Source organism: Acomys russatus, chromosome X (assembly GCF_903995435.1).
Source record: "Acomys russatus chromosome X, mAcoRus1.1, whole genome shotgun sequence".
Taxonomy (NCBI): domain Eukaryota; kingdom Metazoa; phylum Chordata; class Mammalia; order Rodentia; family Muridae; genus Acomys; species Acomys russatus.
Window position 1 is genome coordinate 37065230 of NC_067169.1, and position 23297 is coordinate 37088526.

General features: G+C 34.5%; 1 protein-coding gene across 10 annotated transcripts in view; it reads left to right on the forward strand.

The window, feature by feature from the left end:
* The window catches only part of Dmd (dystrophin), a 2465896-nt gene that overhangs the window by 904597 nt on the left and 1538002 nt on the right, over positions 1 to 23297 (forward strand). The window lies entirely within an intron of this gene.

Below are 23297 nucleotides of genomic sequence, written 5' to 3' on the forward strand. Positions count from 1 at the left end.
CAAAACTGAATTAAATTACAGTTTTCTAGCAGAAAAAAATCTGAAAAGGGTTGTCATTTCATACTCATTCTTTAGAGTAAAAATAATTCTTCAGATATTTCTATGAAAATAATGAAAAAAATATTCTTAATGTCAAAAATAACAGATAATTGTGCTCCCAGAAATAACCACACTGTACTTATATATAATATTGAGAACTCATGGTAAGCAGTTTCGTGTATGGTCTTAATTTTATCAGTGATGAATTAGGAAGATCATGCATACCCAACCTTTAGATTTATCAACTTAAATTTTTAATTTTATCCATGTATATTCACTATTATTATTATTATTATTATTATTATTATTATTATATGAGCTTTAAATGTAAAATTGTTGGCAAATTTAAACAGTAGTTTCTGCAAGAAGTGTAAGGAATGTATGTACTCTAAAATATAGGAGACTCTAATTCTGAACAGATGTCAGTTAATATTAGATGGTGATAAAATGCTACAGGCTTTCTTAGGGTTTTATTTCTGTGAAGATATACCATGACCAAGGAAACTTTTACAAAGGAAACATTTAATTGGATCTGGCTTACAGGTCAGAGGTTTAGCCCATCATGGCAGAAAACATGGAGGCATTCAGGCAGACATGGTATTTAAGAGGAGGTGAGAGTATTACATATAAATCCACAGGAAGCTGGAAATGACAATCAATCACACTAGGCCATTTTAATGAAAGACAGCTAGCAGGGAAGATAAATATGAGAACAGTGAGATGACTCTATGGACCATGTTCTTGTCATATAGGCCTAGCTGGGAACCATAGTTGAATCCTCAGGATAGGTATAAAACTGGAGAGAACAAACTTTTGAAAGTTTTCCTGTGAGTTGGAGGGCTGAGGTGGTAAGAAGGATCTAGAAGGAGATGAGAAAGGAGAATTTTTTTTACTAAAAATCTATTTTCAATAAAAAGGAAGGTTTCCTCTGTATTACACACATGCAGCATGATATTTAAGTGTATGTGTATATACACTAATACATGAAAAATATTTTGAAAGATGTATATGATAAGGAAAATCGAGAATGTCCCACAGACAGATTGTGCTTTTAATTAGAAGTCAGGTGTTCAGTAAAAGCTGAAGACTTAAAATGCTGATGATAAACTTCTTGTTAGTTTGAAGGAGTATGTGAGTATTATAGTTGGGGAGGAGAAATAAAATAATATATAGGAAAGTGAAGGTAAAATAAAGCATCAGATTTTAGGTCATGATGGCTAGCATCTTGACATCAATACTCAGCAGAATCAAGCAGAAGAACCTTTAGTTCAAGGCCAGCCTGAGCTACATAATACAACATTGTCCTCTGCACAACAGCAAGAAAAATAACAAATATAAGATGAGGTTCTAACTTGGAAAAGGTTTGTGAGGAAGGACATAAATAATTACATAATGATTACAAGAATACTTCAGGAAAGCTTCATGACTATTTCTGCATCACCTGTTTAGGTCATCTGTCTTACAATGTGTCTTTACTGTAGCTTAAATGAAATCATAGTACAAATGACACTCAATGTTAAGTCTAGCTTTCAGCAACCTCATATAAAACAGATTGCTTTTTAATTTCTTTCATTTTGTTTTGTTTTAAACTACAGACTTTAGTATTTGCCATATGCAGTTATCTTATTATGCCACAGGATAATAGAAATGACCATTACTACCCAGTTTTACCTGTATCAACTAACCATCCTCTCTGTTTCTTTGGTAACCATTGTTCTATCTAATATGGGGTAAATCATATAAAGCATTTTAAATGCTGCATGTTGGTTAGAACATATACCATTTGCCTTTACATGCATGGCTTATTTCTTTTTTCCCTTTTTAATTTTATTTTATTAATTTATTCATATTACATCTCAATTGTTATCCCATCCCTTGTATCCTCCCTTTCCTCCCTCCCTCCCATTTTCCCCTTATTCCCTTCCCCTATGACTGACTGAGGGGGACCTCCTCCCCCTGTATATGCTCATAGGGTATCAAGTCTCTTCTTGGTAGCCCGCTATCCTTCCTTTGAGTGCCATCAGGTCTCCCCATCAAGGGGATGTGGTCAAATATGGGGCACCAGAGTTCGTGTGAAAGTTAAGTTTCTATATATGTAAATATGAAATCAGTTTCTTACTGAGTCATTGAACTAAGTTAAAAGCTTGTTCTGCAGAAAGACAGATTTGAGGCATGTTGTGATAGACCTGTCATATTTTAAATATCACATGTGTACTATGAAATCTCTGAGCTTTTTATTTTACTAATTATTCACTTTACATCCTGGTCATAGCATCCTCCCTCTTCTCCTTCCAGTCCCACACTTCCTCCCTGTTTCCATTATCATCCCACCCCTTGCCTACTCCTCAGAGAAGGGGAAATTACTCTACCCACTCAAGCCAGTTTATCAATTTGCATCAGGGTTGAGAACATCCTCTTCTCCTGTGTCCTGTCTAGGTAGTACTGCCAAGGGAAAGTAATCAAAAAGAAGGCAACAAGATCCATGTCAGAGTCATGCCCCATTCACATTACTAGGGGACCCATATGAGGACCGAGATGCCTATCAGTTGCATCTGTGCAGGAATCCTAGACCCAGTCCATTCCTGGTCCTTGTTTGGAGCTTCAGTCTCCACAGTTTCAGTGGGACAATGAACCTAGTTCCAAAGGTCCAAGAATAATGTGGATAAATGTGATCTTTATGACAGAGTTGACAGGAGAATTATTGAATATATTAACTCTTGTGATAGCATGTGCTGTGTAGAGAATGTGCATGTTGTTCACAGGAGCAGACTGGGCAGGGTTTTTCTCTTGAGAAATACTGGTGAGGTTTACATACTAAACCTTATGTTGAAAAGCTGTGCATCCTTGATCAAGTCAGCTATGCTATGCCTCACTTTCTTTGTATTAGTTATTTTCCTATGACTAAATATCTGCCAAAAAGCAATGTAAAGGAGGAATGATTAGGTTTGGATTATAGGAGGAAGCTACTCTCCATAAGAGTAGAGTAGAGAGAAGAGAAGAGAAGTCATAGTGGTGAGCATATCTTTTAGCAGTGACAGCAGAGACATGGAGATGTTTCTTCATATTTCAAAGGATCAGAACATAGAAAGAGGGAAGGAAAAAGAGGGAGTGGGGACAAGAAGGGGAAGAGGGAGAGGGAGAAGGAAGGGAGAGGGGGAGATTGTGCTGGTAGTCATCTGACTTTCTTATTCCATTTGTATTTAGTTCAGGCTCTCAACCATAGTAAGTACTACCCCAGTTCTAGGTAGATGTTGTCTCTGATAATCCTTTGTTGTCCTAGCCATGCAGTACTCCTGGCAGTGTACCTAATTAATGCCTTAGGCATTTATTAATTATTAATCAAAATTTTACACCTGTAAAATTGATAAAGATAATTTTATTTATTCAATAAGATTCCTTTGAGGAATAAAAGCAAAAATATCCAAAAGCTTTTCAAGGTAGTATCTGATAGATCATATGCATTGGGCATCTTTGAAATACTGGGTGGAGTAGACTTGAGTTGGAAAAGTTTAGGTTATCCAGCTAGGGATGGATGTAAAGGTTTTTGCAAGAGTGGGTGTGGTTAGTGGCACGAATTGGAGCTATCTATATGAAATATGTGTGAGAGAGAAGGAATGTAGGAAGGCAGGTATAGGATATGTGGTCATGCCAATGGCAGGGCTATATAGGTTTTCTGGTGTGGGTGTAGTAATTCCCCCTCTAGAGGAATGATCCTCTGGTAGTGAGGATGAGTGTGGTTGGTGGGACAAATATCGTGTTTTCCTAGAGAAGAGACAAAGTATGTGCAACCAGGATGAGTGCATTTGTTCATATTGGTGAAATTTTATTTGGGAATAACTCTAGGCTGACCAGTTGGCAATGGATGGTGGTGGAAGGGAATAACTATATGAGTTGGGGCTCCATAACTGAAGAGTTGTGTAGGAAAAGGCACATGAGGACAGGTAGGATATGTACTCCTTCTTGTTTGTTTATTCATGTAGAGGTAGGGTTTCTCTATGGAGCACTAGTAGTCCTGTATCTCAAAAGAAAATCCATTGCCTGTACTTCCCAATGCTGGGATTAAAGGTGTGAGCCATCTCACCCTCAAACTTTTGTCTTAAATCTCTTTCAAAGGCTCACCCAAAAGGATTAATTAAATGTCTCCACATTATGTCTTAATATGGATAAATGGCTATATATTGGTTTACATAGCAGTTGTAATTATGAAGGTCAAATTATTCTGTGATTTGTAAGGCTAGACACATTTTTAAAGTAACATTCTAAGTTTATCATTATGATTTACCACAAATATTCACAAAAAATCAGTTCTATAGATTTTAATCAGATGTTATTTGATTATTTTCATGAAATCATTTTTTATTTGTTCTCTATATTACATATTACAGCTTTGAGGAGATGAGACTGAAAAGCTTTAGTTGAGCCATGATTTTTATATACTGTTTTTCTATAGTTGTTAGCTGGAAATATTTCTGCATTTTCTTTCCTTTCATTTTCTTCCCAATTTCTTAAGAAAATTATAATAAGAAATGTAGTAGTAATGAGTCAAAGCAGGGGAGAAAAGGTTAAATACAGACAATTTATAACCTTGTGAGCAATTGAATATTGACCATATGAATTGTAGATAATATCATTATTGTTACCAGGCTGCCATTAAAAGGTAATAAAGAAAAACAATATAGACATCTACTTTCTAGATAAGTAGTTGAATGTGTATTTTATCATTACATAATATTTAATGGTGCATATGGAATTTGATTTAGTTAAATTTTTCATTAGTTTTCTTGGATTCCTGCCAAATGGTTTTTCATATGATAATTTCAGAAGTTTCAGTGACAATCAAGGTATTGGACATGTGTTTTCTCTTCTCCCATCTGCTGAGTCAATTTAATTTTTTTGAGATCTTACCCATGTTGCTAAAAATATTGTATTTATTGTTCCTTTCATTGGCTATTTCTAAAGTCACCTCAGTTGGTGGTAGAATTTTGGCCTTACATGCACAAAGTGTTAAATTCAAGCTCCAGTATTAAACAAAAATTCAAATATGAAATGTGAGCTGGTAGGTGCCATTGCTGTGTAAGCATGAAAACCTGAATTTCAATAGCCAAATCCTACATAAAAACAGGACATGGTCATATCAATAATCGAAAAAGTCCTTAGGTGTGATGAACCAAAGTGAGAAAAGATCTTTTAAATTCTGGGATTGGAAGCTCTTGCACAGGAGTTCCATTCTCAACCTTTAATGTACACTGGAATCATGATTGGATCTCACCCTCAAAATTATTAGTCAAATATGTCTAAAGAATGACTTGCTCTGAATGCCACCAAGTCTCCCCCTCCAGGGGACATGGTCAAATGTGAGGCACCAGAGTACGTGAGAAAGTCATATCCCACTCTCCACTCAACTGTGGAGAATGTTCTGACCATTAGCTAGATCTGGGTAGGGGTTTACAGCAGGTTACCAAGAAGAGACTTGATACCCTATGAGCATATACAGGGGAAGGTAATCCCCCTCAGGAACAGTCATAGGGGAGGGGAATAATGGGAAAATGGGAGGGAGGGAAGAATGGGAGGATACAAGGGATGGGATAAACATTGAGATGTAACAAGAATAAATTAATAATAAGAAAAAATGGAAAAGAAAAAAAAAGAATGACTTGAGTATTTTTTAATGGACTTCTTGGTGATTCTGGACCTATACTTTGTTAAGCATAAGATTGCTGGGCTCGCTGCTATAGATTTTAAAGAAATAATCAAAAAGTATAAATATAGTTTGTATATAGTATTAAGTGCTCAAGGATCCACTGACAATCATCTGTAATTCTTCAGCACTGAAGGCAAAACACTCTGAAGTAAACTAACCTAGTTTGGGGATGTGATTATTTGGAGCTATTTGGAGCTCATTCTAAACATGTAAAAATGCATTACTAATACTTCACCATGGCCAAAGAGTATGATTAGTCAGTCATGTTAAAACTTTAAATCTGACAAGAAATATTCAGTCTTCTAACGTTTTAGAATACAATTTGCAAGTTTGTTAAATAGAAGGTCAATTTAAAGTATGTTTTAAATAATATTTTCAATGTTTGTTTGTATTTCATGCTGTCATCTGGTTATATCTCTTATTTTTATTAGTTTGGTGCCCATTAGTTGTACAAAATAATGATATTCATTATTGTATTTTCATGCATATGTATAATAATCATATTCTCCCCACATCCCTTTATTTTATTTCTCTAAACTTATCTATAAGTTAATTCTCTGGAAGTAAGCCAAGAATTTTATTGAAGCAATTATAGAATTATGTAGTTTAGTAGCTTGAATAGAAAGTATCCTTGGAAGTCTTAGGTAATGTTACTATATTGTACAAATCACAACCATACTCAAAGTGTAAACATTTATGTGATTTATTTTCTTTAATATTTTTACAATTATGAATATCATGAAAACTTTTTAGTTTTAATTCAAAGTAACAAATGAAATATCTCACTTGGAGAGTAATAAAAACATCAATGTATTCACATGCCTTTAAATTTTCAATGTACATATGTGGCTTGTGGCCAAGAATTCGTTTCATTGAAGGGAGCATTTGACAGGCAGTATTGAAGTTGTAAACACTTTGAACTTGTCACACTGTTTCATTTTAGGACTTTACTGTCATTCAAGGCTCCTATCTGAAAAACCATCATCTGTACAATTATTTTTACTTTTGTCTGAAAACTTTTCTTTGTATTCTCATGCATCTCAGAGGATGAGAGAAAGATAGAAGATAAGGTGGATTTAGAGATTTTATGACTTATGTGAGTGTTATGTTTACACAGAGCAAGGGCAGAGCTGTGCATATATAAATGCTTATGAATATATACATGTTTTAGCTTAACATGATGGTTAATTCTATGACAATGGCTTTGGAAGGAGTTTCAAGGCAGTGATTCTTTTTTCCTTTTTAACCTTGTAAGGTTACTTACTCATGGTGGGAACAACAATTTCCAGCTTCTCTGAATTTCTTGACAAACACTTTAAAACACAAAGATAATTGATATTACACATCAAAGCAACCATGAAACAAATGTATCAGAATGGCGGGCAAGAGCTGACCAGTGCTCTGGATTCTGAAGGCAGTAGGAAGCGAGAGCTACTGGACCTTGCTTGGGATTTTGCAACCTCAATGCCTACCCTCAGTGACTCTTTGAATGACACACTTCCTCAAACAAGCCACACTTACTCCAACAATGTCATACCTCTTAAGCATCTGCTGACTAAGGATTCAAATACATGAGCCTATGGGGGCCATTCATATTCTAACCACCACTGACTTTGAAGAAATATTGATTTATACTATATTTTTAGTGATATACTTTTTTCTGTTAGTGAACTCATTATTTTATCATAAAACATTTCCCTTCTTGCTGTCATACATAATTCAAAATAGTCTATGGTTCATATCTAGAAAATGATGTCTTAGAGACCAAGAACAATAAAATGTATTTCTCAGCAACTATTACAATCAGTTGAAGGAGGTGTTATCATAGCACACATTTTGAGAACACAATTGAACATGTCAGACCTTATGATATCTTTAAATGCTTCTGTTTTAAGCCATAATTTATCACTTCTATTCAACAATTCATGAAAAAAAGTCATGTAGTTGCATCAGTATTCTAGTGGACAGAATAACTGTGCAATCAGGAGCCTTAAATGAAAGAATAGAACTTCTGTGAAGAGACTGATAAACACATCTTGTAAAGTAAAGGTGTTTACTTACACTTTTGCTTTCAACAGAATTGTGTAGAGACTTCTTAAGACTCAGAAAGTTTTAAGTTGATAATGACAATATGTGCTAGAGATTGATTTACATTCAGAATTTTAGATACACTAAGATAGGAAAGACGTTTTCTTCAAGGCTGTCAAATACAAACAGCCAAAACACTTAGAATGTAACATTTATATAATCCCCGATTGTGTCATGGTTCTTCTTGCTATAGACAGTGTATTGTATACATTTGTAATTATATAAATGTATATGTAAAAAATAAAAAAATGTTTAATTAATAAAAAAAGTGACTAAGAATTCTGAAGTCCTCCTCAAACTGTCCATTCTGTAGATTAAGTGCAGAGCAAGAGAAGTTGCTTTTCTAACAATTGCCCAGGTACTATTAATGTTGCCAATTTCATGAGCATTCTGTGAAAACTACGTTTGCAATGACAGTTATCCCAGGCAGTGTTATGGTTCTCTCAGATGCCTCCTGACTTTTGCATTTCCTAGGAAAAATTTTTTAAAATATATTTTATTAATTTATTCATATTACATCTCAGTGGTTATCCCATCCCTTGTGTCCTCCCATTCCTTCCTCCCTCCCTCCCATTTTCCCCTTACTCCCCTCCCCGATGACTGTGACTGAGGGGGGTCCTCCTCCCCCTGTATATACTACTCCCTTATCATCTAAGTATGAATGAAACCTTTGTTAAATCTTTCAGTTAATGATCTACTTTACTAAAATTAAATTTTTATTAGATCATGGCCTTGATCAAACAGTTTGACTTTTTATTTTATGACCAAGACATTTCATTCCCATTCTTCAAGTCAATGATTTCCTTTTACTGTTCTTATTTTAACAATTCTCTGGATTGAATGTAGGGCCTCATGCATGCTAGACTACCGCTAAGCTACATAACCAGACCAATTCTTATTCTTCTGCTACAGACTAAAAGAATTTTGCACTTATCTTCTTTCCTAGGCCTGTGAACCTTATTACTGCCATTTCCTAGAGTCAAAATGCGACACACTCAGCCATAAACTATTGAGCCACAGGGCATAGGGTATGCATGTTTTCACTTTGCTATGGAACATTTAGCAATATTCAAAGCCTCTCCTCTAAACTATCAATGACACATAGTATCATCAGGTGATTTCCTAGTCCCTGCTACTCATATTTTTAAAAATTAAATTAAGTAGTTAACAGTATCTTACACAGCCTACCTATTTCTCTTACTTCTTGCCTTATTCTTAATATATTTTTCTGTTATTATCAAAGAGCAGACTCTTTACTGTTTCCTGTATGTGTTCCATTTTTCTCCTACTGCCAGGGAAGTCTTGCTACTGTCTAGATCTTTGGAGAGTCTATACATTTTAACATAGTGTATTTTTGTCTCTTGATTTGATATTGTATAATATATTTTAATTTTTGTGGAATAAATCACATTTTTACACATTTGTGTAAAGAAATGTTACACACTGACCTGTGAATCTTATTACTGAAGTTTCCTATAACCAAAAATGTGACCCAGTCAGGTATAAACTATTAGTTTAAAGAGACCACAGGGCATAGGTTATGCTGTACCTGTTTTAAGTTTTCTATAGAACTAAAGAAATAGTACATAGAATGATGACGGTTTAAGATTTTTTAAATACCTTGCTGAAATGTTTGACCAGCAAAGTAATAACACACGTTTAATTATGAAAAATGAACCAAAGCTTCATTTCTTCTAATTTTTGTAAATATGAAAAGTACTTTACAGTCTTTCATGTCATAATCCTTCATTCAACTTGATATATTGTTTTTTATCAGAATTTGAAAAAAAGGAGCATCTACTGAGATGGCTAATGAATTATAGAAAATTAGAATTTAGAGTAAAAGGTGCCATTAGATATGCAAAGATTCCATAGTGATACATAGTAAGTATGCCAATCTCCTATAACTCAGATTTTATTTATTTTTTTAAATTTTTTATTATTAATTTATTCTTGTTACATCTCAATGGTTATCCCATCCCTTGTGTCCTCCCATTCCTCCCTGCCTCCCCTTTTCTCCTTATTCACATCCCCTATGACTGTTCCTGAGGGGGATTACCTCCAATGCAAATATATAGTCCATATTATTTATTAATATAAATTACTCTTAAAGTTTAAGAGCTTTGTTACAGGCTAATTTTTTTTCAGTTTTTTTTATTAATTTATTCTTGTTACATCTCAATGTTTATCCCATCCCTTGTATCCTCCCATTCCTCACCCCCCCCATTTTCCCATTATTCCCCTCCCCTATGACTGTTCCTGGGGGGGATTACCTCCCCCTGTATATTCTCATAGGGTATCAAGTCTCTTCTTGGCTAACTGCTGTCCTTCCTCTGAGTGCCACCAGGTCTCCCCCTCCAGGGCACATGGTCAAATGTGAGGCACCAGAGAACGTGAGAAAGTCATATCACACTCTCCACTCAACTGTGGAGAATATTCTGACCATTGGCTAGATCTGGGAAGGGGTTTAAAGTTTACCTCCTGTATTGTCCTTGGCTGGTGCCTTAGTTTGAGCGGGACCCCTGGGCCCAAATCTGCCTATCATATTGTTCTACTTGTAGATTTCTAGGACCCTCTGTATCCTTTTATTTTGCTATTCTCCCATGCGTCTCTCATTTAGAGTCCCAATAGGATGCCTTTCCCTCTGTCCCAGTTTTACAGGCTAATTTTGTACCAAAAGACCAAGTATTTTTAGCATTAACTTTCACTATGTTGTAAAATATTGAATACACTAGCTTGCATGTTTATATACATTTCCTAGGGAGATATGAACAAATATCTGTTTACTTATTGATAGAATGTACCAGCCGCAGATCAAAGAAATGATTTTAGCCAAATTTAGTTTGGTGAACAGGTAATTTTATTAGTCTTACAGGAATAAAAATTAGAGGTTGCTAAAAACCAATTAATGACCTGAAAACTTTTGTATCACTGAAAAATCTTCCACTACAAAACCAGAAATTTTCCTTAAATTGATCTCTATCCTTTAACACCCCCTGAAACCCTCTGTAGATGAAGAAGAACTACATATATCTCTAGGACTTAGGGTTAGTGTGTTACTTTTAGACTCAGATGAGGGTATAAACATACTTCCACAACTCCATTCAGGAGGGAATGTTAATAGGTCTAATTTTGTAAAAGTCTGGTGTACATAATCTCAACTGCTCTGATAAAGGTGATAATAATTATATAAGATAGAAAGACAAAAATCCACAATACATGTGTTGTCCCTTTGAAACTTTTGTTCATATTTGTAATGTAGTATATAGCTTGCAAAATGATGAGCATTTTATACATATTCTGTAACAAATTGCTATGCATGATTATTTTTCTGTAGTATGTTATTGTGAAAAGAATATCAAAGTATTTGGCATATATATTCAATTCATTCATTCTCTGGTTTATTAACTTCAAATAATGGAAGATTAAAGAAATAATGGTCAGTGAAGCCTGTTTAAACTCAGATTAAGCCAGTTCTCATTTCTCACCAGAAAAGTTCCATTTTGAAATAGACAGCAGTAAATATAGAAACTCAGAACTTGTCAAAGTGAAAATTAAGTGTCTGTGGAGTGCTTGGCACAAAATTAGACATTTGTATCACAATCCTTAGCCATAAAGCTTGAGGAACATTGAGAAAAGGGCAGAGAGGTGGAAAATTTAAGAGCCAGAGAGGTCAAGAAGGAGTGAGGAAAATAAGGAAATGATAGGCACATTGTACTCATGAACTCACATTATCTTGGTTGTCTGTACATGAATTGTCTAGCCTGTTCACAGTCCAGTGAGGATGCGGGTGGGAGGAGGGACTTAAAAGGCCACATCCCAGGTGAGTTGCTATTGATAGTTGATAGCTACTGGGGAGGGGAGATGGAAATGGTATGAAGATGGAATTCCAGGAAGAACTCCAAGGGGTGGTGAGTGCAATCAAAATACATGTATGAAATTCTCAATGGAGAAGTGAAAGTAAATGAAAAGAAAAAGAATAGAGGCCAATGTAGCCTATAAAGACCAAAGGTCTAATATCCAAATATATATAAAGAACTCAAGAAATTAAACACCACCAAACCGAATAACCCAATTGAGAAATGGGGCTTGGAACTAAACAGAGAATTCTCAACAGAGGAGTATCAAACAGCTGAGAAACACTTAAAGAAATGCTCAACCTCCTTAGTCATCAGGGAAATGCAAATCAAAACAACTCTGAGATTCCATCTTACACCCATCAGAATGGCTAAGATCAAAAATTCAAGCGACACCACATGCTGGCGAGGATGTGGGGAGAGAGGAACACTCCTTCATTGCTGGTGGGAATGCAAACTAGTACAGCCACTTTGGAAATCTATCTGGTGCTATCTCAGAAAAATGGGAATAGGGCTTCCTCAAGACCCAGCTATTCCACTCCTTGGAATATACCCAGAAGATGCTCCAGCACACAACAAGAAAATTTGCTCAACCATGTTCATAGCAGCCTTATTCATAATAGCCAGAACATGGAAACAGCCTAAGTGTCCCTCAGTAGAAGAGTGGATAAAGAAACTGTGGTACATATACACTATGGAATACTACTCAGCTATTAAAAACAAGGAATTCCCGAAATTTGTGGATAAATGGATTGAGCTAGAAATGATCATAATGAGTGAGTTAACCCAGAAGCAGAAAGAATCAAATGGTATATACTCACTTATATCTGCATACTAGCCCAAGGGGCATGTCCCACGAAAGCCTTCACTTACCAGGAAACTGGGACAGAGGGGAAGCATCCTATTAGGACTCTAAATGAGAGACACATGGGAGAACAGCAAAATAAAAGGATCCAGAGGGTCCTAGAAATCTACAAGTAGAGCAATATGATAGGCAGATTTGGGCCCAGGGGTCCCGCTCAAACTAAGGCACCAGCCAAGGACAATACAGGAGGTAAACTTTAAACCCCTTCCCAGATCTAGCCAATGGTCAGAATATTCTCCACAGTTGAGTGGAGAGTGTGATACGACTTTCTCACGTACTCTGGTGCCTCACATTTGACCATGTGCCCTGGAGGGGGAGACCTGGTGGCACTCAGAGGAAGGACAGCAAGTAGCCAAGAAGAGACTTGATACCCTATGAGAATATATAGGGGGACGTAATCCCCATCAGGAACAGTCATAGGGGAGGGGAATAATGGGAAAATTGGGTGGGGAGGAATGGGAGGATACAAGGGATGGGATAAACATTGAGATGTAACAAGAATAAATTAATAATAATAAAAAAAAGACCAATGAGTAAATGTTGTCAGTAAGAAGTTTCCATGTAAGCCAAGAGTCCTTCTGTCTGTCTGTCTGTCGGTCTATCTGTCTGTCTTTCTGTCTATTTAATTCAGTCAGGTTGAATATCAAGAAGTTGGTAAATTTTCTACATGTTAATTTTTTTTTTTTTACAAATGGCTGCTTTACATGTTATTTAACTGTCAATTAGTATAACTTACACTTTGTCATAGTCAATGTGGAATACATAAGACAAGATTTGTAGCTAACACAATTTAGTTCACTTTAGACAATTAACATTGCATTTATATGACTTATTTGTCTCTAAGTTAAAATAAATTTACTATACAATATAGTTATGAATTAAATGACTTTAGCCTTATTTGAGGAATGTACTACTATTAAACTATTTCCTGGTCCCCAAACTGAAAATCCTCCCTATTATTTACTAAAAGATATTTGAACATAGATCTTATACTGTGATCATTTAAAATATTAAATTTTCATATGACCTGCCTGTGTATCTTTTAAATCTCTACTGTGCTTGCTTATCTATCCATGCATTATGTATATGATTGACAAAATGACCTTTTGTGGTATCTGAGCTTTATTACAAGAAACTCAGAAGCAGTTATACGTTAACATCATAATTTTGGATTTTATGACACTAGACATAATCCATGGAAGTACTATAAAAGTACAAATGTAGTCCATGCCATTTGCTATTTGCTAGTATATAGTAAAGAATAAACATCTATCAGCTTTAGTAACAATTACTTACCAACTATGGAGTGTCAGTTTTGAAAAATGTTGATTGATAGCAAGGTCTCTTGTTAAAAGTATAAATGAATGAATTTGCTCGCAGCTGAAAAATACAAGCTAATCATTTTTTGTTTGAGAGATTGTAATGACCTTTATAAACTAAGAAAGTTTTATTACTGAAACAGTTATTTAAATTGAATATCAACATATGAACATGATTTCCTAAAACTTCAAGTTTTATAGGCATATAAAGTTACATATTATTTCCTTAAGGAATGAGACTGGAAGTATTCTTTAAAGACACATGCACATACATGCATGAAACCTCAATAAGAGATAAGAGAAATCATTGTAAAAATTTTTAAATATTTGTATTTATTCACTTTGTGTTTTTCCTTTGGTTAAAAATATCATTTTCTCGTATATAACTTGATTGTAGTTTCCCCTCTTTCCACCCCCTTTCTGTCTTTCATTAGAAAACAGACTTCTGAAGTATAATTGAAATACAGTATAATGAAAATATTAGAATGAAAAACAGAAATAAATGAGTCCTAGAAAAGGCACAAGAAACAGAAATTGATGATGAAACCTACTCATTCACATACTCAGGAATCCCATTAAAAAAATTAAACTAGAAGCAATAATATATATAAAAGGATGGATAGGGTAAAAAGAAAGAATAAATATATAGATAAAATGAAAAAGAAAATTATTTATTTTTATAAAGGAAACATTCTGACATGACATTATGTGACAAGGAACCTCAAAAGATTCATTAAGTTTATTTTCTGCTGGCTTTTTACTGCTGGGCATACTACCTATATAGAAGGTTTGTTTGGCCTGTAAAACACCTTTTAGAAAAACTAAATTTTCATTTCCAAGTGATAACGAAGTAGATATTGCTTCTAGGCTAGAGATGGGGTCATGTGACCGGTGCAAACCTGTGCAATCACTTTGCATGCTGTCTCATGTCTGTGAGTTCATATGTGCACTCCATCACCTCTGCCTCTTACACTCTTCCTCCAGGTTCTCTGGGCCATTAGGAGAAGAATAAGATGGAAACATTTAGATCTGGGTGTCCATGATGTCTCTCACTATGTATAATCTCTGTATTTTTCTACATTTGTTCCCACTTACTGAAGGAGGAAGCTTCTGTTCTCATATGATATCTGAGCAAGGCACTGATCAATGACTGTAGCAGAATGTCATTAGGAATCATTTTACTGCTACTTCTTTTTAGAATAGTATTATTTTGTTTTACCCCAGGTAAGTGGACTCTCTAGTCTCAAGTTCTTGATTACTCAGGCAATGTTGAGTATGGGTCCCATCTCCTAGACTGAACCTCAAGTCAAATCAGATACTGTTTGGTTACTTCCACAATCTTTGTGAGACCATTGCAGTATTATATCTTGTAGGCAGGAACTCCATTGTAGATCACAGTGTTTGTGCTGGTTTAATGTATATGTTTATCTTTTGATAGCATTCAGAGGGCCTTCCAATACCAAAGAACCTAGCACATAGGAATAAAGACTCTATGTAGGCACCAACCTGAAAACTTCCATGTTCAATGAGTTGTTTACATGCTGTATTAACCAGTAGTGCATTACCTTCAGTTTCTGGAGAGCAACCTATAACCTTGGAAATAGCCTTGGTTGTTTAGGGATTCCCATGTGACCCTTTTGGCCTAAAACCCAATTAGATATTACTCGATCTTGAGACCAAAAGTTTAATTTGGTGACAAAAGGTGGACAATTGAGGCTCTGTCTTCCCCATTATTTTATGATTTCATTCAGATCTCTTTCATGTAAGTCTGTATTAAAAGAAGGCTCCACTTTATTATGTTTCATACTACCCCTAAAATGGGCCTTAATTTTATTTGTCTATCCAGTTATTCCCTCTGTTTTCCATGTCATCCTTCCCTCTATGTGATCTTACCATTTTAGCCACTCCCAATTCATCCAACACTGTTTATTCTATTTCCCTTTCCTTGAGAGTTCTAACTGTCCCCTGGTAGTCACTTACATAACCTCTGTGGTTCTGTAGATTGTCAAAAGATCATCATTGATTTAACAGATAATATGCACATTTAAGCAAATACAGACTGCATTTGTCTTTCTGGGTCTGCATTACTCCTTGAGGATGTTTTTCTTTTCCCTAGTTCCATCCATTTACCTACAAATTTCATGATGTCATTTTTTCAAACAGCTTGAGGAATAATCTATTATGTAAAGACAATGCATTTCTTTATTTATTCTTCTGTTGAGGGATAACTAGTTTGTTTCCAATTTTGGGCTATTATAAACAGAGCAACAATAAAGATGGTTGAATAAGTAAGTATCCTTGTGGTAGGATGGGGCATCTTTGGTGTATATGCCCACAAGTGTTACAGCTAGATCTTGAGGTAGATTGATTCTCATCTTCCTTAGATGCAACCATACAGATTTCCATAGTGCCTCTACATGTTTGTAATTCCATCAGAAATGAATAAGTTCTTCCTTTTCAGCATTAGCTGTCACTTGTATTACTTATCTTAGCCATTCTGATAGGTATAAAATGAAATCTCAAAGTAGTTTCAATTTGAATTTCCCTGATGACCAAGAATGTTGAACATTTACTTGTTTCTTAGTCATTTGAGTTACCTCATTTGAGAATTCTGTAAGATCTGCATTCAGTTTTTAATTGCACTACTTGTTTTCTTGATATCCAGTTATGTATTCTTCATATACTTTGGATGTAAACCTTCTATTGGATGAGTAGTTGGTGAAAACATTTTCCCACTATGTAGGCTGCCACTTTGTCCAAGTGATGTTATCCTTTACCATATATAATCTTTGTAGTTTCATGAGGTCCCATTTATTAATTATTGATCTTAGTGCCTTTAAGAATGGAGTTCTCTTCATAAAAAATTTTTCCAATGCTGATGAGTTCATGGCTATGCCATTCTTTATTTTCTAGGTTCAGTGTATTTGGTTTTATTTTGAGGTTTGTGATCTATTTGCACATGAATTTTCTGCAGGGTGATGAGTATGGACCTATTTAGATTCTACCTGCAGTCTTTAAGTTTGACATGCATCATTTATTTAAGACACTGTCCTTATCCATTGTGTGTTGCTGAAATATTTATAAAGACTCTTGTGTCTTTAAGTGTGTGTATTTATGATTGGGCCTTCCATTTGATTCCTTTGATCAATGTGTCAGTTTTGTGAAAATGGCATGCTATTTTAATCACTATACCTCTGTATTACAATTTAAAATTAGGGATGTTGCCTACAGTACTTCTTTTTATTATTCAGAATTATTTTACCTATCTTGTTTTATTTGTTTGTTTTTTCAAATATATCTGAAATTTCCTATCAAGATTTGTAAACCATTGAGTTGGAATTTTGATGGGGATTCCATTGAATTTGTAGATTGCTTTTGGCAGAATGGACATTTCTATAATATCAATCCTACCAATTCATGAACATGGAACATCTTTACATCTTCTTATTCCTTCTTCAACTTGTTTCTTCAAAGATTTGACATTTTTATCATATAAGTCTTTCATCTGCTTGGTTAGAGCTACCCCAAGATAGTTTACATTATTTGAGTCCATTGCAAAAGGTGTTATTTCTTTGATTTCTTTTTTAGTCAGTTTATCATTTGTGTATAGGAGAGCAACTGATTTTGGGCTCTCAGGGAAAGCCTTGTAGACTTGTAGGCTACAATAACAGGATGGGTTTGGGGAGAAGAGCTGAGTGAAACTCTGGAGATTGAGGTAGAGGGGAGAGGGTGGCTGCAGCAAGTGGTCTGCTACATAGGTGGGAGTGAGACTAAGAGATGGGATTTGGAGTAAAAGAGAGAATGGTGATGATTCATAGTTACGCTTCCTGCTTCGCTTGATGGGGTGAATTGTGGTGTCCTAGGGAATCCCTGCTTGTTTTGGGGGGTGGGATAAAATGATGACAATGGGAAGAAATTATGGATGGGGCCTCCATGTTCTTACTGGAGATCAGTATGTGGATGGAAGCAAGGCCAACCTGGTGTTCTCCTCCTGAGCTGAAGAAATGATTTTGATAATAGATTTGTAGGAGAAGATAGCGTGGTAAAGATCCACAGTTATGCTACCTGCTTTGCTGGCTGGGAATTTCCCATTGTTTCCCAAGAAATGCCAGCTGACTACAGGTGGTGGTGGTGATAAATGAGGGAATGGGGGAAAGAAGTTTGGAAAGATATATGTGAGCCACTCTAGTTGGGGCTCTGGGGAAGACCACAGAAGATGGTCTGCTGCAGAGCTGGGGATGAGGCTAGGAGGTTGGCTTTGGAAGAAAGGAGGGAGAGGTGAAGCTATGCAATTATTCTGCCTGCTCCCCTGGCTGGAGTGGCCTTCATTTTGATTTTGAAAGGGAAACTATGTTCTAAATCAGTCAAGATCCCTTTGCAGACATTGGCCAAAGCAAAAGTTGGTTCTCAAACTGCAGCAGGTTAGAACACATATTTATTATTCATTGACATGAACAAATCACATCAGCGCAGCAAGAAGAATGATATAAAATTAATTAAGGTAATTATAGAGGTCTAAACAGGCTTTAGGGAATGAACTTACTAAGTGATCTTGTTAATTGCTTAAACATTAATCCAAATTTGAATTGAAAGTAGTTCTGCTCTGCTGTGTTACTTATAATCTCTGTCATCTTCAGAAGCCACTTTTGTTCCTTCAGATTCATTTTCTTACATACAACTCTTGCTTTACCTGTAGTGTTTTCTTATGAGATAAATAAATGCAATAATATTTGTAAAACACGAGACAATATATCATCTAAGACACTATATGACTCTATTTACAAATAATGTCTTCTTATGCATTTAATAAGCCATTATATTTCCTTAAGTTAATCTTTCTATAATCTGAAAATATTCTAGAGGCAGATTCAGTCTTATATGTCTTGCTTTAATTATTAAAGATGATGAAATTACCTAAAAGCTCTTTATTCTATTAAAATATCTTTATCTTTTTAACTTCACATATTAATTTAAGATTGACATAGAGGAACCACAACTGTCTTATACTATCTGAAGAGGTAATGTATCTACTACAGCCAATATGAACACCTATGTCTTTGACTCATATGGCTTAATATCTGTAACCTTTATCAGCCTAGAATTATAAACCATATATTTAATAAGCTTTAGTACTATGAATTGATTTCTTTTATGTAATGATAGAAATGAAACAGAAGGCTTCATAAATTCTATGTCTATTTTTGACTATTGAGCTAAATTTACAACTTCTTATGAGTAGAATGAGAATTGTGGCATTTGTAGCTATATAATTTCTGATTCTACATTGTTCTCACAAGTGTTCTTTTCAATATCAAGTCTAAAGTTTAAGTTTATCACTATAAAATTTTATACTAATTTGATATTACTGTAACTAAGACATCTAAATATTAATATAAAAGGTAAGATTTTCTCTTTCCATCAAAGTATCATCTTTTTGTATTGCTATGTTTATTGTCATTGAAATCCAAGTCTTTGGCAAGAGATACTGTTAGAAATAGTGCCAATCCAAATAAGATTCTTGTGACAATTTTGTGTTGTTTGATATTTATAGGAGGTTTTTCTTGATAATATTTGTAGAGGATATTCTACCACTTGTATATTAAAGAATTACAGTCATGTGAGAGTTCATCACTTTACTTATTACAGAATACATTGAAGATTTACCATGAATGTAAAGTTGTATTATCTATCAAACTATGGATATATCAATAAAGAATATGAAGTTTTATAACATGGCTAATTAGAAATTCCGCAGTGTGATAGATAGGATTCATGAGTGTCATTCACCTCATGTAAAAATAATGTCACAGATTCTTTAACTATATAAAATATATGGCAAAATACATGACCACTCTTGCAAAGTACTTATAAATATTGCATGACTTTTTTCTGCGGAAATATGAAAAATGTTTAATTACTTGTCCCTGACAGGTAACCGATCAAAGAAACAATTCTACAAATGTTCAGTTTGGTGAACCACTGAGTTTATTGGTGTTACATACAGAAGCATGAATAATATAATGGCAACTACTTCACATACATACACATACACTCACATGCACACACACACATACACACACATACACACACACACACACACACACACACACACCAAACAATCTCAAAACTAATAAGCATAGGTGTCAACTCATGAAACTTGTAACATTAGAGACATGGCTTGTTGCTAAAAACAACAACAACAAACAAACAAACAAACAAACAAACAAAAACACCATACTCTTCTTCCAGAGGACTTGAGTTTGGGTCACAGGCATCCAAGTCAGAAAGTTCACAAACTGCTTATAACTCAGGCTGCAGGGGATATAATATCTTCTCCTGACATCTGGGTACCTGCACATCCATGGAAATACTCACACAAGCACATACATATCTACATTAATAAAAATTTAAACCAATCTTGAAAGAAAGAAAGGAAGAAAGGAGAGATGGATAGAAGAAAGGAAGTCAAGTAGGCCAGCAGACAAGCAAGCAGGCAGTAAATAATAGCTAGCTCAAGAGGTTGGAGTCATTCTTTCCCCAGCAGTCTATAATGCTTGCATATACATGGATAAGAGGGACACTGTTCATCTTTTAAGTTGTAGGAGTTTCCTGAAACTTTTGAGTTATGTACAACTTGAGTTTATTCAGCTTCTTTCTGGGATTAAAAAAAAATCAAATTTGAGGTTTTTGCTACACAACAATAGGAAAAATATATTTAATAGAAATTAAACACATTCCAAGGAAAAACTTTACTATTAAGATACTAGAATGTATTAGAATCACATCTTAACAAACCACATACAAACACACATGTTTAACAACACATTGTCTACATATTATAGAACTAAGTTGATCATTGATATTGGTGATAATAAATTGATACATAGAAAATGAAAAGTGGATAGATAAAAGGTGCACAAATAAATAGGTCGATGGACACATATGTGAGAAATAATTATGTAGATAAATGGTATTCCTTTTTTCTCTCCATACTATGAAATCAACTTTGTGAAACTTTCTCAAACATTTTTATGAAACATGATATTCATTAAGAATGGAACAAATATTCCTGTTTACTGCTTCATAAATAAATACAATATTTTGAATTCATCAAAGCACTTAGATTCTATTTTCCTTTGGTCTACAGTATTATGAACATAATAGAAGTGCAACTTTCTTAAGTACCATTTCTATATAAAGGCATTGTACTCAATCTGCCATTTATACACTGTGGTGGTAAAGTTCACTAGAACATTTTGAGATTAAGAACTAGTTTGCTGTTTTTTTGTTTTTTAAAGTTTTAATTATTTCTTTTTTTACACAGAGAAACCCTTTATTGAAAAACAAAACAAAAATATTATTATGTATCATTAAGGAGTACAAAATAGAATTAAAGGACACATCTATAGTAAAACCCTCTCACTTAGCTCCTCTCCATGATGAATAGTCATAACCTACTCATTTGGCAAAAATCCTAACTATAGCATACCACTGTCTACTATAGTTCTCATGAAATGGGCTGTACATTCAATTTTAAATTGTTCACCCAAGTGTTGTATCCGTTAGCTCTCATCTCCTTCTTCTCCCACCCTGGCTCTGAGGTGACTCCCATCATTCCTGAGCAGTGGATACAAATCTGTCTCACTACATTCAAAATACTTCATCCCTGACCCATGTATTCTTAGCTCTGTCTTCAGAATGAACAATCACCAAAGAGACCAGTCCAGAAACATAAGGGGGGAAAAGGCTGGTTAGAGACACACAAACAAAAGTTTTAATTATTTCAAAGCATTAATATTGATGGTGATAACCAATGTGAGACAGAAGTATATTTTGTCATAATGACATTTAAAAAATCTATGATTTTATGTTATGAGCTGTACAATGCAGCATTTATTCATTTTATGGGATATTATATATTATACATTTAAAAAAGTGTCTTCCTTGAGTGAAACTTAATTTAACTCATTTTCTTGCTAACTGAATTGTAAATGAGTGATGTTAACAGTTCCTCTGTGTAAAGGCTTAGAGAAAATATATAAGTCTAATACCATTTTTATGAAATAATCATACAAAAGCTTACTTTAGAGAACTTCTCTGGATTTGCATAATTCTTCATAAGTCAATTTTATGAAAGGATGAGAACCTGATTAAAAATTTAATAAAAGCAGTTTAGCTACAATGTCCTTGTAAACTAATTTGAATTCACTCACTGTGTTAACCTAATGTCTAATTCAATTATATTTGTTATCATTAGTTTAAAAGCATAATTCATAAATACATACACCTTCTATAGTATTCACTTTTCAAAGAAAATTTCATGAGCAATAATATTTTATACTATTTTAAATTATGCCTAAAAATGGGTAAGCTTAGATGTAGGCAGAGTTGATAGCCAAACTCTGCCAAGACAGGATAAACAAGTCCTCAATAGTTCCGACCTCACAAATATGTCTGTCAGATATATTGGGCCAGAAGGCTAAAAATGATGCTCCAACTTTTGGGTGACTGTTCAGGAAGCAAACTGTTCCTGTCATTTTTTTCTTCATTTTGGAAGCTGCTAACCTGCACTTCTGGTTTACTCTGGTAATTAGGTTTTATTCCTTCTCAAGTCTCTGATGGGATTGAAGACCAGATAATTTGGTTTTACAATTAAAGTAGTTCTATAGCTATGACAATGACAATACTAATTGCTTTGCAGTGTGTGTAACTTATGCTGAAATTTTCTTTGCTTCTTAACTAAATCCCCTTCCTTATGCCATACATCAGCTTAAAGTATTTCTTTAGTTATAGTTTTAGTGATTCAACATGGATTTCAATTGCTAAGTTCTATAGATATTCAGTTACTTAGATGCAGGAACATGCTTTGGGAAATGATGCTACACTTCAGTTCCAATATGTATGTTCTCTCTACTTGAATCTAAGAGTACTTGAGTACCTTTTTCTGAATATATCATCAATGTGATTTTTTTTTTACAAATTGTCAATGCAAACCACTGTGTTCTTTTGTAACAAGTATAAGGTAACATTTGAGAAAATGAATAAAACAGAAATTTCTTGTGTATTGAATTTTAACTGGAGCATTTTCCTTCTAAGTTTAAAGTATACTAAGTCGTCACTCATAGGCATCTTGGTTAGCCTACTAATATTCTCAAGTTTAGAAATCAATGTATCTTTGCTTTTCACAAAAAATATAGTCAAGTTCATTGAATACAAGATATTCTCCAAATCAAAACTCATTTTTTGAGATTGTTAGAAATAATATAAGAAATACATTAGCATTCAGTAATAAGCAGAGGCTCTTACTGATTAGCCTTGTCTAAGGTCACAAAATGAGAAAACTGGAGTAGGAATCCTGGAGTCTATTATTTTCCACTTTAATCAGACGATTGCTGACTGGATGTGTGACCTTGGACAGTATTCTTAAC